This window comes from Lytechinus pictus, chromosome 5, assembly GCF_037042905.1.
Source record: "Lytechinus pictus isolate F3 Inbred chromosome 5, Lp3.0, whole genome shotgun sequence".
In the NCBI taxonomy this organism is placed as follows: Eukaryota; Metazoa; Echinodermata; class Echinoidea; order Temnopleuroida; family Toxopneustidae; genus Lytechinus; species Lytechinus pictus.
Genome location: NC_087249.1, coordinates 33,409,751 through 33,428,622, shown reverse-complemented (window position 1 = coordinate 33,428,622; position 18,872 = coordinate 33,409,751).

The window sequence follows — 18,872 nt, the reverse complement described above, 5'->3', positions numbered from 1 at the left end:
TGTAATGATTATGAATATGTTATTTGGTTAGAATAATTCATTCGATGAGCGAATATCTCGTCATCGATAGTCCTTCACGGTGAGGTTTAGCGCTCACCAGCCCTACCCCGGCTCTACCCCTCCGGATCCTAGTGATAACTGATGCATTGTATTTATTCATTACGTACCATATTTGCTAATTCTAGATAAAATAAATTAATGAATGATGCTATATTAGAATAAATGGACATTAGACCAAGTGTGAATTCGGATCAAATGAAAATTAGACCAAGTGACGATTAGCCCAACTGGTCATTAGACCAATTGGATATTAGACCAAGTGGAAATTACACTAAATGGAAATTAGACCAAGTGGAAATTTGACCAAAACGGTCATTACACCATGTGGCAATTAGACAAAATGATAATTAGACCAAGTGGAAATTAGCCTAAGTGGAGATTAGACCAAGTGGTGTTAGACCAACTGTAAATTAGACTAAATAGTTTTAGCCCAACTGCTCATTAGACGAATTGGATATTAGACCAAGTGGGAATTAGATGAATTGGATATTAGACCGAGTGGATCGAAATTAGCCTAACTGGTTATTGGACCAAGTGGGAATTAGACGAATTGGATATTAGACGAACTGGCTGTAGACAAAATGAGTTCAGACTATGTGAAGTTGGACGAACTGATAAGTAGACCATGTGGTATTAGACCATCCGATAATTCACCCACGTTATACGTATCGCATAAAATTAATAAGAAGTTTCCAGTGTCCGAAGCGAGCAAGCATATATGCCGACATTCTTATTACAAAAATACAAGGTTGTGATAGATTTTGACATAATATTTGGAAAATAATATTTCGTCCTAATCCTATTCATTTTCTCTCTTTTTTTTATTGGTCGTGATTTTTTTTTTTTTTGGGGGGGGGGCAAAACGCCCATGTCCTAACAGCCATTTCCTAGCTTTAATTTATGAACCATATAAATGTGTAATAATCCTATGCAAACTAAAAAAAATGATATTTCATGCATTTTGTCATGAAAAATTGAAAATTCTGGGCAATGTTTGTAATCTTGAACAGAACGCATTATGCAACTAGATAATTACCATGAGCGCGAAGCGCGATCAGAAGTGTTAAATATGCATTATGGCCTAGTCGAAAAGGGACCTGTTAAAGGACATTTTGCAGTTATGATACATATTTCAACGATTAAATATTGCGAGCGCGTAGAGCGAGCTGGATTTGATAACCCTTTTTGTGACCCTGTACAGAATATCTACCTCGCTAAGCAGACTTAAAACTCGAAAACATTGTTTTTGTCTATTATCGTAAAAACAGGATATTTTAATTCAGCCGCATTAATTTAATCATTTTGGGCAGGACATATATTTCACTAAAAACAGGCAATACGAGCAATGTTGCGCCACCGGTCGAAAATGAATTTGCTCAAGGGCAATTTGGCGCCCTCGGTTGAACATATAAAACTTGGCGCCCCCATGTGAAACATGGATTTGTCGCATTATTATGGTCAAAATTAAATTAGCGCTCCCCTAGTTCGAACATCAAATTGGCGCCCCGCTAGATCGAACATCAATTCGGCGATCCCATAGTTTGAACATCAATTTTGCGCCCCCCCCCTCCCAGTTCAAACATCAGTTCGGCGCCCCATAGTTCGGTAGTCATTTTAGCGCCGCCTCGTTCGAACATCAAATCGACGTCCGGGTCAACAGCTCCCTCTTTCGTTTCCCATCTCATTTTCTTTCTCTTATCCTCATTCCCCTTCTTTTCTCTTTCTTTCTCTCCTTCTTTCCCCCTCTTCCTCTCCCCTTTTCTTCTTCTCTTCTTTTCCTTCCTTCCTCCTCTCTCTCTCTGCTTCTCTTTATTCTCCCCCTTTCTTCTCTTTTTTAGTGTCTTCCTTTCCCCATCTTTTCTTTTCCCCTTTTATTCTCCTTTTCTCGTCTTTTCTTTCACTCTTTTCCTCTCTCTTTTCTTATCTTCCTTCCCCCTTACTTTCTCTTTTTTCTTCTCTGTTTTCTTCTTTTTCTCTATTTCCCCTCTCTCTTTTCTTATCTTTCTTCCCATCTTCCTCTCTTTTTAAATATTATTATTACAGCTTTGATCCATCTAAGTCATAATAGACTTTTTTAAATACATCAAGCGCGTTCTTCTTGCAGTCGTTAAGATTAGCGCGTTCATCAAATAAACTACCTTGTTACGCAACTTGTATGCGAGTGACATCACCTTAGTGAATATAACGCCGCAATTGACAATACAGCGCAGTATATTCCCCGAGGTGACGTCAAAACCTATAATATAACAAATGCGATCCTCGCAGCTATGGTCACGTGATGGCGTATTGACCTATCACTGATTCGAATGTACATAACCTATGTAATATTTACCAATATTGTGTTCGATAGGGATAATTATTGTGAACTATTTCGCAATTTTGTGATCTCCTTAATATCGCATACATTCGTAATTCCGAAGCTTTGTTATTGCGATGGTTCGTAATTACGAAAACGAAATGAGTTTCTTAATTCCGAAGGTTCGTTAGTCCGAAAAAAAAGTGAGATTCGTAATTCCGAAGTTTCGTTAACCCGTAAACGAAAAGAGGTTCGCTATTTCGAAATTGTTATGATTAACGAACTGTATTTCGTTTTCGGATTAACAAACCTTCAGAATTACGACTCTCACTTTCTTTTCGGACTAACGAACCTTCGGAACATGTAACCTTATTTCGTTTTTGGAATATCGAACCTTCGGAATAACACCACACATGTTCGGATTAACGAACCCTTTTACATTTTCAGATTAACGAACATCTAGGTATCAGTGGGCAATTTACTTGTTTCGGAATTAGGAACCTTCAGAATTACGAAGTGTAACCCCTCATAATATATACTGTAAATGGGGAACTGTGTGACGTGGATGAATCACGCATATGAAAGGGGATTTTGAATGCGCGTCCAGAACTGAACACGTTTTATGGTTCCATTCACACACAAGACAATTTTGAAGTTCGAGGGTGTCAGTTTTCCTTTTTCAAGCACTTTTTTAAATAGACCACAATCATACTATACATGTTTACGTACTGGGCACATGCACATCCACACACACAACACCCCCACACCCTCACCTTTGCTCACACAAGCAAACACATGCACACCCGCACTCAAAGACATATACCAAATACATATGCACAAACCGGGTTGAACATCACAGAATATAATAAACACTTTTCTATTATGAGAAATACAAAATCAATGTTTCTTGGTCATATACATATCATCTTGGCAATACTTTGGCAGTAAAAATCTCACACAAGCATGAGAAATTTGAGTCAATGGCATTGAGAACTTTGGCAATAGCAAACCACGATCAAGGTATACAATACATACAATTAAGAAAAGACTTCGGTATTCGAAACATTGTGAATTAATCAGAAAAGGAGACATCAGTACCACAAGAAAATGTAGAAACAGTGAGTCTACTGCATGCTCGAAATCTACTAAGTAGTTCAATACACTCAATTTTATGCTTCATTTACAACACAAATTGAATTCGCATTACATAGTCCCTTGAAGCACAATTATATGTTACATTTTACACTGGGTAGACAACAAGGTCTCAATTTTATTTACAAACTCCTGTTACACAGGGGCATGGGCTGCAAGAATTCGGTTCACTATGATATGAAACACCAATCAGTTATTACTTTTTATGCAACATTTCATGTTGTTACATTGTGGATTACAATCTCATACAGAGTCTCCCATAAAAACACCTGGCACAATTCAGGTCCAGCATGTGCAAAACATTTGACATCACTGGAAAGACCAACATTTCATTGACAACTTTTTGTTAAGTAAATTCAAGAACTCCCAATTGGCTTCGCAGTTAAGAATCAAGTGTTTGGTCTATCCCACTTGACATTGTGGGGGAATAAGACAACTGACAAAGTATAAAAAGTGAAAAGATTATGTGTATGACCTCACCACTAAATAAAAAAATGCTTTGTGTTTTATGCTTTGTTAGGTCAATCAATGCAATGACTGTTTTGTGTCTTTGGGGCTTAGCATCCTAACGGAAATTGACTTATAAAAATATGCCCCATATATATACATGCTGGACAATGAAGAAATATGATGTATTCAGTATTATGCTTCAATTTCAACACAACTAGAATTCGCATTACATTGTCCCTTTAAGCACAATTATATGTTACATTTTACACTGGGTAGACAACAAGGTCTCAATTTTTAAATCTAAAACTCCTGTTACACAGGGGCATGGGCTGCAAGAATTCGGTTCACTATGATATGAAACACCAGTCAGTTATTACTTTTTCTGCAACATTTCATGTTGTTACATTGTGGATTACAATCTCATACAGGGTCTCCCATAATGGAATCCAGAAATTTGAGTCAATGGCATTGAGAACTTTGGCAATAGCAAACAACAATCAAGGTGTACAATACATACAATTAAGAAAAGACTTCGGTATTCGAAACATTGTGAATTAATCAGACAAGGAGACATCAGTACCACAAGAAAATGTAGAAACAGTGAGGCTACTGCATGCTCGAAATCTACTATGTAGTTCAATACACTCAATATGCTTCAATTACAACACAACTAGAATTCGCATTACATTGTCCCTTGAAGCACAATTATACTGGGTAGACAACAAGGTCTAAATTTTATTTACAAACTCCTGTTACACAGGGGCATGGGCTGCAAGAATTTGGTTCACTATGATATGAAACACCAGTCAGTTATTACTTTATCTGCAACATTTCATGTTGTTACATTGTGGATTACAATCTCATACAGGGTCTCCCATAAAAACACCTGGCACAATTCAGGTCCAGCATGGGCAAAACATTTGACATCACTGGAAAGACCAACATTTCATTGACAACTTTTTGTTAAGTAAATTCAAGAACTCCCAATTGGCTTCGCAGTTAAGAATCAAGTGTTTGGTCTATCCCACTTGACATTGTGGGGAATAAGACAACTGACAAAGTATAAAAAGTGAAAAGATTATGTGTATGACCTCACCACTAAATAAAAAAATGCTTTGTGTTTTATGCTTTGTTAGGTCAATCAATGCAATGACTGTTTTGTGTCTTTGGGGCTTAGCATCCTAACGGAAATTGACTTATAAAAATATGCCCCATATATATACATGCTGGACGATGAAGAAATATGATGTATTCAGTATTATGCTTCAATTACATCACAACTAGAATTCGCATTACATTGTCCCTTGAAGCACAATTATATGTTACATTTTACACTGGGTAGACAACAAGGTCTAAATTTTATTTACAAACTCCTGTTACACAGGGGCATGGGCTGCAAGAATTTGGTTCACTATGATATGAAACACCAGTCAGTTATTACTTTTTCTGCAACATTTCATGTTGTTACATTGTGGATTACAATCTCATACAGAGTCTCCCATAAAAACACCTGGCACAATTCAGGTCCAGCATGTGCAAAACATTTGACATCACTGGAAAGACCAACATTTCATTGACAACTTTTTGTTAAGTAAATTCAAGAACTCCCAATTGGCTTCGCAGTTAAGAATCAAGTGTTTGGTCTATCCCACTTGACATTGTGGGGGAATAAGACAACTGACAAAGTATAAAAAGTGAAAAGATTATGTGTATGACCTCACCAATAAATAAAAGAATGCTTTGTGTTTTATGCTTTGTTAGGTCATAGACTGAATCTATCTTTTGTCAATCAATGCAATAACTTTTTTGTGTCTTTGGGGCTTAGCATCCTATAGGAAATTGACTTATAAAAATATGCCCCATATATATACATGCTGGACGATGAAGAAATATGATGTATTCAGTATTATGCTTCAATTACAACACAACTTGAATTCGCATTACATTGTCCCTTTAAGCACAATTATATGTTACATTTTACACTGGGTAGACAACAAGGTCTAAATTTTATTTACAAACTCCTGTTACACAGGGGCATGGGCTGCAAGAATTCGGTTCACTATGATATGAAACACCAATCAGTTATTACTTTTTCTGCAACATTTCATGTTGTTACATTGTGGATTACAATCTCATACAGGGTCTCCCATAAAAACACATGGAATCAAGTGTTTGGTGTATGACCTCACCACTAAATAAAAGAATGCTTTGTTAGGTCATAGACTGAATCTATCTTTTGTCAATCATTGCAATGACTTTTTTGTGTCTTTGGGGCTTAGCATCCTATAGGAAATTGACTTATAAAAATATGCCCCATATATATACATGCTGGACAATGAAGAAATATGATGTATTCAGTATTATGCTTCCATTACAACACAACTTGAATTCGCATTACATTGTCCCTTTAAGCACAATTATATGTTACATTTTACACTGGGTAGACAACAAGGTCTAAATTTTATTTACAAACTCCTGTTACACAGGGGCATGGGCTGCAAGAATTCGGTTCACTATGATATGAAACACCAATCAGTTATTACTTTTTCTGCAACATTTCATGTTGTTACATTGTGGATTACAATCTCATACAGAGTCTCCCATAAAAACACCTGGCACAATTCAGGTCCAGTATGGGCAAAACATTTGACATCACTGGAAAGACCATTTCATTGACAACTTTTTGTTAAGTAAATTCAAGAACTCCCAATTGGCTTCGCAGTTAAGAATCAAGTGTTTGGTCTATCCCACTTGACATTGTGGGGGAATAAGACAACTGACAAAGTATAAAAAGTGAAAAGATTATGTGTATGACCTCACCACTAAATAAAAGAATGCTTTGTGTTTTATGCTTTGTTAGGTCATAGACTGAATCTATCTTTTGTCAATCATTGCAATGACTTTTTTGTGTCTTTGGGGCTTAGCATCCTATAGGAAATTGACTTATAAAAATATGCCCCATATATATACATGCTGGACGATGAAGAAATATGATGTATTCAGTATTATGCTTCAATTACAACACAACTTGAATTCGCATTATAGTCCCTCTAAACACAATTAAATGTTACATTTCAAGAATTTTGATAAACTCCCAATTGGCTACGCAGTTAAGAATAAAGTGTTTGGTTCTTATCTATCCCACTTGAAATTGTGGGGGAATAAGACGACTGACAATGTATAAATCTAGGCAGCTTGTGATTTCCTCTTTTTTGCCGTTTTCTTCTTTTTTTTTACAGTCGCTTCTTTAAACATCGTTGCTTCACTGCATTACTATGTTCAGATGAATAATCGCATAGGGTGACACGTACCCCCCCCCCCCCAGATCATATAAGCGCAAATCTCAGGTAAATCCTTGTTCCGTTTGAGGCAAATGATGGTGTGCATGTTTTACTGGCAGATACCTAACGACATAGGAATTGGTTGTTTTTTTTTATATCAGCATTAGCTCCGAACAACATGGTCGAGGCTAGACCTAGACTCAACTTCTAAGCTTGACAGACTCTACAGAAGTTCTGGGCCAATTGATCTACTCATCGGTGCCAACTATGCAAAACTCCATCTTGGGGATGGAAAGCCAAGAGAGAGGACATCTAGTTGCTAAGCGAACACCACTAGGCTGGGTGGTGTTTGGTGGTTAACCAGGCCAGAAGGGTGGAAACGTACTCAATGTACAAGTAATCAGAAATCCCATTGTTCTGCAGGATTTTTGGACAGAGTCTATGGGAGTGGCCTGTCCAGATATTGAGGCAGATGAACAGAAGTTTATCGTCAAGGCTTGTCAGAACAAAGGTCGACAGTGGCTGGTTCCATATCCATGGCAGAGAGACCCAAAGGAATTGCCAGGCAACAAGGCACTGGTGGAAAAATGCTCAGTGCTACAGAGAAAAGGTTGCTGAAGGATGCTGAGCATGCCAAAAGCCTATGATTCCAAGAAGGACGCGGAATGTTCATCAATGCAATGTCTGCGTTGGGGATGTAGTACCGTAATGCTCGCCGACATGAACTCTGTACGCAGCAAGTGGACAATCGCTCGCGTGATTGAGGTTTACCCAGGTGACGACGGTAAAGTGCGGAATGTTAAAGTAAAGACTATGGACTCTTGGACTCTGAATATCGTCGCCCAGTAACCAAGTTAGCAGTAATCTACCATGTTGAGGGATACGAAGATTAGTACATATAAGTCTTCTTTTAGTGAGAATAAAGAGACAAAATATGTGGGTTTAATTTGCCATCCAACCACTCACATAGCTTCGTCTCACTCACACACGACAACCCTAGGGTTTTTAGCTCTGTAAGGGCTTCCTGGATCTCTTCCTGGACCAATTGTTAGGTCTTGGCTTTGGCTATGCCACCGTACATAGGGCGTTGTCATTTCCTGACCCTTGTGACAATCTCTGGTTCTTCATTGTTCTCTGTGTCATTGTCGTCTATCTGAATTTTGAAGTGTATCAAATTTTGATAACATTGAGAAGGCTGAGGTGATGGGATGATTTACCAGGTATTTCTTCCTCAATCCAGATACAACTTTCAGACTTGCTCCTTGTAAAGCAACTGCAGCAGGAAGGCATTCAAGGCCATAACCTTTGATAATGTCAGAAGGTCAATTCTAGCCAAATGTTGTATTTTTCCAGTTCTTGAAATTTCTTTTCTGAGCAATTTTGTTTATACTGTTCATAAGTATATAGTTTAAGGTTAACAAAAGCACACTTATATTAACTATACCCTCATTCATTCATAAAATACACAATGTGCACTCTGTTGCACTTCGGTACTAAGAATTCTTAGAAAGTGTACAGCTTTCACCCATCCCTGGCTCCTGGCATGCAAAAGGTGCTGATGAAAAATTCCACTGTCCATGTGACCTCCAAGCATTAATTTCCCATAAACTGTATTGTTTTACATGCTGCAGTGAATTAGTGAGGCACAAAATACATATCAATGTGTGTATGTTTGATGTCCCATAAGTCACAGTTTTGAGCATTAAGTTTCCCTCATATGCTGCAATAGACTCCTGCAGACAAGCATTGGACTTTTTTAACTACTACAGTACATGCTTGCATTAACGAATCAAGTTGCATCTGCATTGGACTTGAAATAGCTCTAATGGGGGGACATACAATTTAGTCCCATAAGTCACAATTCCTATAAGTCACATATACAGTTCATAAACCATGCCACCCAAAAGCTGTGCATGAGAGCAAAGCAAGAGACAAGAATGCTTAAAAGCTGGAGGACAGTATGCTGACTGTAAGAAAAACAGTCAGAATATCATAGGCAGTGGGGGGAACTTGCAATGTCTGCAGCCCCGAAAAAAGGAGATAACTGAATATGAACACTAAGCAAAGCTGAGTATAGGTGAATTGGTTTGTTTCACCTAGGCTTTTACCCTATTTCATCCTATTTTTTTTAGGTGCAGATCACTCTCTTCGTTTTCTTGTCCTTTGAGTATGCATTCATTATGTTACATATGATGTGAACTTGATATATAGTCCCATGGAAACTAAACCTATTGCAATGTCCCATCAGTCACAAATTTTGTAGTTCAGCGACCCTCTGGATCCTGTCAAAATAAGAGCACCAGTCCTCAGATGCATAAGGCTACCATGAGCAGACCTTTTACCAAGGGCACATACAGCACTCCCTACCAGCCCCTGTAAATGCCAAAAAGTTGTTCAGAAGCTTGCAATCAAGTTTTCTCAGAATCATTCCTGCCGCCTGCCAATGGAAAGGAACATGCGCATTTATAGAGTACCGAAGTGTGATGTCACAATGTCATGACATCGAAACGGCCGGTTCTAAACTGAGTCGCAGCTGCACGATCGTCTATACAAATTTGTATTTGAAAAAATGGTGATGCGTGTTGTCCCTGCTTGTTGCCATCATTCTTAAAGTGTTGTAACAGGGCACTGGTTCATAAAGCTATTCATAACTTAAGAGCGACTTTAAGAACGACCGGTGATCCTTGTGGTAAATGTCATCATAAATTGACAATGTTTTAGCATGTAAGAAATTAGGATGACCAGTCATTCTTAAAGTTGCTCCTAACTTACAAACAGCTTTATGAAACGGCCCCCTGGTTAGTTCGTTTAGAACCAGGCCACCATGACACCATGGCAACTGACATGATGATGTCCTTACAGGCATTCTAAATTTATATCAAAGAGATGACATATCAACCCAAGAAGCTGGCAAACAAGAATTTGTGATAGGGTGCAACTCCATAATATATTTTTAAACCAACTTTTTTGTATTGCCTGAAGTGTATAGTTAATGAATCTTGATGTTCCCTTTGCCAAATCGTGTCCCATGGGTTCCAAATTGGCAATTTTTGGCAGCCATCTTGGTTTCCTCATGAAAATCAACTATTTTCATACTTTTTACACAGACAATGGTAAAATCTTCCATGTAAATGAATACACTTTTTACTATACAAGTATACATTTAGTTTAGATAGTAGAAATCGATTGCAACCGTTTTCTACACAGTCCAGTTAATAGAATTTATGCCAAAATTTTCAGGTTATTTTGTCAAAACTTTGCATGTGCACTGATATCTGTCTGTTTTATCATTAACATCAACAACTTATTAAAAATATCAGCATTCGACACGAAAGAGAATATATTAACAAGAATATTGATATACTTCATGGCAGCATTAATGTCTTAATTTGCTTACATGTAATACCGGTAGACTGAAAAGGTCATTTTCTTACCATACTGTACGAGACAGATAGAGAAAAGCAACATTTTTTTGTCCCATCTGTAACAAATAGGTCCTATATGTCCCATCAGTCACAATGGAAAGTGTGTACATTCTTATTCTAATTTTTCAATTTTCATCTCTTTGCTAAATATTTATGATTGTATTTGTTTATTTATTATTTTGTACTTATTTGACTACAGTTCTTACTGCTTGCTGACAAGTTAGGAATATTTTTTTTGGTTAATGTTCGCTTTATATACATGAAAAGATAATTCTGCCCTTTGTTGAATTTATTTCTGACACAATGGCATGAATTATTAAAGGTGTCATCTTATTAGGGAATATTTCTTCATGCTGAAATTAAGTTAAACTTAAAAAGTCTGTTATATATTGATAATGATGTCATACCATTACTCACAATTGTAGCTGCGCAGGCGCAATGCGGAATAAACTTGCTTTGGAATCATATACCAAGAGTATCAGACGTGTGCTTATTTATGTGCCTTAATTACTAATTAATGTAGATTAATTAGGAGTACATAACAAAGTCATTGAGAGGAAATGGTGTATATATCGAGGAGATCTGGATATAGCGAACTAGTTCGCTACAATTTCCCCTCAGGCGCGGATCCAGGAGGGGGCCGAGCCGGCCCCGGCCCCCCCTATTTTTTGACAACCTGCAGAAAAAGTGTACTCTTTAACTTGATAGAAACTATGAAAAACAGAAAGAAAAGTAAGAAAGAGGTATCATACCCATGATGTGTAATTTACAACCTCGTAACGGCCGGCCAACCCCGAAAGGAAACAATAAAAGGGTGAAGGGGAGAATTAGAAAATAAACTTTATATAAAAAATTTCGCTCGCGCTTCGCGCTCGCATTGATTGTGTAATGAATCCCATTCAAGAGGATTAAATGGCACTTATACATCCAGATCTGAAATCAATTTTGCACACAATATTTTAGCTCGCACATCAAGCTTTATTATTTTGTCTGTTTTACACAAATTGTTTATATCAAAGTTTTCAGCTCGCGCTGCGCGCTGGCATTGTTTGATTTGTGAGTTACCTATCCTCTGGAAATTCTTACCAAAATATGTCAAAATTCTCCTTTATCATGTCAGTTTATAAAAGAAAATGAGCTCGTGCTTCGCGCTCGCATTTAATTATTTGAGAAACACAGCTTTTTCTGTATTTAAATAAAAACGCGCTTAGACTGTCCAGTTTTCAGGTCGGAATATCAAAAATTTTGAGCTCGCACTTCGCACTCTCATTATTTAATTGGTGATACTTGTATCCTTTTCATTAATCACTAAAAACAATCCTAATTGAGTCCCTTTTCACGTTACTATGATAAAATTTAGGCTCGCGCTTCGCGCTCGCGTTGTTTAGTTGGATACTTATCTTTTTTCATAATTATAATTATCTTCAGAATCTTCAGGTCTAAGGACATGAAATATCAAAGAATTTGAGCTCGCGCTTCGCGCTCGCATTATATATTAAGACCACACGAGATACCTTATCTTGTTTATAATAATAAAATTAACATATACTTAAAACTTCAGTCTCTCGTTAGGACTACCCCCTAAAAAACCGAAAAAATCAGATTATAGCGGCCAATCGAGAAAAACGTTGATAAAAATATTTTTCGGCCCCCCCCTATTGGCGAAAGCTGGATCCGCCCCTGCCCCTCGTCTATAATCGAGGAGATCCGAAATAGCGAACTAGTTCGCTACAATTCCCACTGGTGTATATATCGAGGAGATCTGGAAATAGCGAACTAGTTCGCTACCATTTCCGCCCGTCGTGTATATACAGGAGATCTGGAAAATAGCGAACTAGTTCGCTACAATTTCCGCCCGTCGTGTATATACAGGAGATCTGGAAAATAGCGAACTAGTTCGCTACAATTTCCCGTCGTATATATATATATAGAGCAGATTTGGAAATAGCGAACTAGTTCGCTACAATTTCCCGTCGTTAAGAGGAGATCTGGAAAATAGCGAACTAGTTCGCTACAATTTCCCATCGTATGTATATACAGGAGATCTGGAAAATAGCGAACTAGTTCGCTACAATTTCCCGTCGTGTATATATATATATAGAGGAGATCTGGAAATAGCGAACTAGTTCGCTACAATTTCCCGTCGTATGTATATAGAGGAGATCTGGAAAATAGCGAACTAGTTCGCTACAATTTCCCATCGTATACATAGAGGAGAATTGGAAAATAGCGAACTAGTTCGCTACAATTTCCCATCGTATGTATATAGAGGAGATCTGGAAAATAGCGAACTAGTTCGCTACAATTTCCCATCGTATGTATATACAGGAGATCTGGAAAATAGCGAACTAGTTCGCTACAATTTCCCGTCGTGTATATATATATATAGAGGAGATCTGGAAATAGCGAACTAGTTCGCTACAATTTGACACGTCGTATAATATAGACTAATACAAGGAGATGGCTACAAATTTCGACGCTTATATATAAGCGTTTAAGATCGCTATATTTGCCATCTTATAATTTCCCATATATGCATACAGTGCCCTTATATGAATGTGCAGTGAGCAAGTTGAAAATGTTATATCCTCACTAATTCTTTGTATTATATTATATTGAATTATATGTACTTATATTTAAAAATTTGTCAACCAAGAATTAGTAGGAAATAAAATTGTGAACTTGTTAATAGTGTGTAAAGGTGATCATTACTGCAACTTATATTATAAGAGACACATTTAGACTTTAATTATACACACATGAGTGAAAATAGGAAATGATAATGATTTCATGTAATAAAATAGAAAAAGGAATATGGACATGACATCATTAGCCCACCTATTGCATATTAATTCATGACAGCATGTTTATATCTTTTGTAAAAAAATCTTGCTAAGCTTTTAAATTCAATAACTTATCAGATTTCTATGAAATCTCCAGTATATTGCTAACTGAACTTTGTTCTCTTTAGAACCTGGAGTATAGCTACCCCTTTGTTCTGAGAATACCGGGACAATGATCAGTAGAAACTAGCAACTAATTCTGAATGATGATAAATCACACACAAAAATATTTATAAATCAGAAAAGAATATAATTAGTACAAATGTGAACATATGTCGGATAAAATCTTATAGGTGAAGTAATCACTCTACATACATATGATTATTGGGTAATGAAATGTCTTCCTGTGGATAACCTGCACATTTTCTCTCCAGATACAATGACTAAAATCTTAAAGGACAAGTCCACCCCAACAAAAAGTTGATTTGAATAAAAAAAAAGAAAAATCCAACAAGCATAATACTGAAAATTTGACCAAAACAGATATTATGTTAAATAAGAAAGTTATGGCATTTTAAAGTTTCGCTTAATTTCACAAAACAGTTATATGCACATCCTGGTTGGTATGCAAATGAGGAGACTGATGACGACATCCACTCACAATTTCTTTTGTATTTTAATGTATGAAATATTCTAATTTTCTCATTGTCGTCAAGTGAAACAATGATTAATTTCTCCTCAACATGTGGAATTAGCATTGTTTAGTACTATATGGTTCAGCCAAGTTGGTCCTTCTTGTTAAAAATAGGAGTGGGCTATAAATGGGTGATTTTTGGTTTTACTGTGGCAACAGTTTTTTTGTGTTCCTTTTACCTTATCTCAACATGAAATGACAATATTTTTTGTCTCGGGTGCGAGAAAAAAGTGTGCCGGGCCAAAATCCAAAATGGCCGCCAAAACCCCCCAAAATCACAGTTTTGGCCACAACTTTTTTATTTGGTGGTCAATTTCTCTGGTTTTGGTGTCAATTCATATGTTTTGGTGGGCAGGCAATTTGTTTTTCCTATATTTAGTACTTTTAAACCATTATTTGTAGAGTTAAAAGGTAATTATACCTAAATTTTCCCATTTTTGTAGCCTTTTTTCAGCCAAAAAGTGGGTTTTATCATCCAGGGGTTCTGGGATATTAGATGGTACGAGGTCAACAAAAGCAAGCAGCTTCATATAGCTATATTGCTTTTATTCCTCCACTTTGGGTCTTACGGATATTTGTGAAATATATCTTATCAAATAAAAGAAAATGTCATTTATCCATAGGGACTATACGGTGTACAATGCACTATACATACTACACTGCATATATCCATGCATTGACCACCATGGCATATGACAAGGCCTGTATATAAACTATATTGTCATAGAAATGAGCTTCAAATGTTTAGAATTAGATTGTGAATTTGATTCCTTGTCAGCTGATGTACATGGTGAAACCAGCAACGTAAATTGCACTTACATGTAAATATCACATACATGTATATACGTACATCACATTTTTGTCTCACCTGCATAGCAGAGTGAGACTATAGGCGTCGCTTTTCCGACGGCGACGGCGGCGGCGGCGGCGGCGACGGCGGCGTCAACACCAAATCTTAACCTGAGGTTAAGTTTTTGAAATGACAGCATAACTTAGAAAGTATATGGACCTAGTTCATAAAACTTGGCCATAAGGTTAATCAAGTATTACTGAACATCCTGCCTGAGTTTCATGTCACATGACCAAGGTCAAAGGTCATTTAGGGTCAATGAACTTAGACCATGTTGGGGGAATCAACATCAAAATCTTAACCTAAGGTTAAGTTTTTGAAATGTCATCATAACTTAGAAAATATATGGACCTAGTTCATGAAACTTATACATAAGGTTAATCAAGTATCACTGAACATCCTGCATGAGTTTCACGTCACATGACCAAGGTCAAAGGTCATTTAGGGTCAATGAACTTTGGCCGAATTGGGGGTATCTGTTGAATTACCATCATAACTTTGAAAGTTTATGGATCTGATTCATGAAACTTGGACATAATAGTAATCAAGTATTACTGAACATCCTGTGCAAGTTTCAGGTCACATGATCAAGGTCAAAGGTCATTTAGGGTCAATGAACTTTGGCCAAATTGGGGTTTTTGTTGAATTACAGCCATAAATTTGAAAGTGTGTTGGTCTAGTTCATAAAACTTGGACATAATAGTAATCAACTGAACATCCTGTGCGAGTTTCAGGTCACATGATCAAGGTCAAAGGTCATGTAAGGTCAAAGAACTTTGGCCACGTTGGGGGTATTTGTTGAATTGCCATCATATCTCTATAAGTGTATTGGTCTAGTTCATAAAACGTGGAAATAAGAGTAACCAAGTATCACTGAACATCTTGTGCGAGTTATAGTAGTTTTCAAAATCAGCACTGCTGCTATATTGAATCGTGTGATGCAGGTGAGACGGCCAGAGGCATTCCACTTGTTAGCCATATCTTCTTCATTTGGAGGCTTTTTTTAAACCTGGTTCTGGTGTCTAACTGGCCTATGTTTATGGGGTCAGGTAAGTACTAGTATCATGGTAAGGCTGATCAACAAGCCAATCAGACTAAAGGATTGCATGCAAGTTACCATTAAGTTAACATAATGGTAAATTTTTATGCAACGGGGCCCAGAATAGCTACAGTGTAAATTACCTCTCTCCGCCCCCTGAATTAGCATATTTGACAAAACATGTCTTCAATTTCTGAGACAAAACATATCTTCAATTTCTGAGGCATCTAATTCTAAACCTGAGAGCTCATTTCTATGACACTATAGTTTATACAACCCTTGTTATCTGTCATGGTGGCCAATGCATTTATGCAGTGCAGTATGTATGTACAGTACATTGTATACTGTATAGCCCCAATGGATAATTGGACATTTTTTATTTAATAAGATATATTTCACAAATATCCGTAAGACCCAAAGTGGAGGAATAAAAGCAATCTAGCTATATGAAGTTGCTTGCTATTGTTGACCTCGTACCATCTAATATCCCAGAACCCCAGGATGATAAAACCTACTTTTTGGCTGAAAAAAGGCTACAAAAATGGGAAAATTTAGGTATAATTACCTTTTAACTCTACAAATAATGGTTTAAAAGTACTAATTATAGGAAAAACAAATTGTCTGCCCCCGAAAACATATGAATAGACACCAAACCAGAGAAATTGACCACCAAATAAAAAAGTTGTGGCCAAAACTGTGATTTTGGGGGGTTTTGGCGGCCATTTTGGATTTTGGCCCGGCACACTTTTTTCTCGGACCCGAGACAAAAAATATTGTCATTTCATGTTGAGATACATTACAAGGAATAAAAAAAAACTGTTGTCATATTGAAATTACAAAAAAAGTATTTTTGACCCATGTATAGCCCACTCCTATTAAAAATATTGTATTAAACGGTAAAAAACAAAAGAAATAGTGAATGAAGGACACCATTGACTGTCTCATTTGCATGTCACTGAATTGTGCATATCTTTGTTTTGTGAAAAATAAGTGAAATTTCAAAATGCCATAACTTTCTTATTTTACATCTGATGTTGATTAAATTTTCAGCATTATGCTAGTTTGATTTTTCTCTATTTATTCAAATCAACATTTTTTTTCGGGTAGACTTGACCTTTAATTTCAAGATGTCTTTATCAGAATAATAAATATTAGTTTTAGTACCTTTTGTTTACTGGCCCCTATGGGGAAAAGCTTATACCTTTGCTCAATTATAAATTGATAACATCATGTAATTTTCTTATTTGTTGTCTCATCTCTTTTAAATGTTAATCTTTGTGTTGGCCTTATTTTTTGCATTTTGAAACCACTGATTTATTTATTTAATTTATTTATTTCACATCTTTATACAGGGTAACCAATTCAGCTATACACGATAAAAACATTAACAAAGATAAAAAGCTGGTTTGCAATCAGGCCCTGTTAATCAAAATACATACAAATTATAAAGTACATAATATGCAAAATAGACAAGAAATAAATCTTTAAAAATCCCAACCCTCTGTGCCGTCATCAGATTCATCAGAAACACACAAACACATGGAAGCACCCAAACCCACACACCCACACACACACTAGTCTGCTGGGCAAACCCTTCACTCGAGTTAAGGGTCTGAATGTGCAGCCTACTCATGCCTTGTGTACTGAAGGCTCTCTCGCTCAGGCAGCAAGTTTTGTATGTGCTTGTCTTTGCGTGGAGGCACACTTATTGATCAAAGTTCCAATCAGGGTCTGTGCCTGCAGACTACACACACACCCCATCACATACTATGGCACATTCTGCAGACTCGTAATACTTGTAAGTTGTAACATATTATAATTAATTTAACATTATGATTACATATTGGCATGAGCGAAAACAAATTATACAAATAAGATACAATAAAGATACAATTAAGATACATTTGGTATGGGAATATTTTTTGTTGTTGAATATTACTAATGATTGAGCAGATCGAGTATCTTGAGATAAACAGTTCCATTCACTTATGCCTACCGGTATGTGTTTTTGTAATACTGCGTTTTGAATTTCGGGGCCCGTAGCATTAATCTATTAGTTCTTCGTGTTATACGCACTGATACATCATCATTAAAAATAAATTTGGTACTTAATAAATGTGGAGCTAATCCATTTACACACTTGTATACCATACATAATGTAGATTTCCTGTACAATTCTTTTATTTAAAGAAGACCAGGAGAGAATTTGAAAAACACACTCTGATGGGGTTTCCCATATACAGTATAAGCGCTCTCGACGTTTATGGAGTTTTTGCACCGTATTATAATTAGATTCAGATCTATACGACCACACATTTGAACAATACATTGCATGAGGGAGAACAAACCCTATAATCATTTAAGTTGTTCCACATTAAATATGTTTGTTTCTTCTAATTAACCCAAGCTTTTGTTTCATTACTTTTACAATTGAATCAACATGGTTTTTGAATGTCAAAGTATCATCAATTATCACGCCCAAACATTTGTGCTGTGATGCACGCTCTAAAATAGTGTTATTGATTATTACAGATAGTGTTTTGGCCCGCAAGGTTGATAACCGCTGTCGAGAACCAAGAAGCATTACTTTGGTTTTTTGTCTCACCTGCATAGCAGAGTGAGACTATAGGCGCCGCTTTTCCGACGGCGGCGGCGACGGCGACGGCGGCGGCGGCGGCGACGGCGGCGGCGGCGGCGGCGTCAACACCAAATCTTAACCTGAGGTTAAGTTTTTGAAATGACAGCATAACTTAATATGTATATGGACCTAGTTCATGAAACTTGGCCATAAGGTTAATCAAGTATTACTGAACATCCTGCATGAGTTTCACGTCACATGACC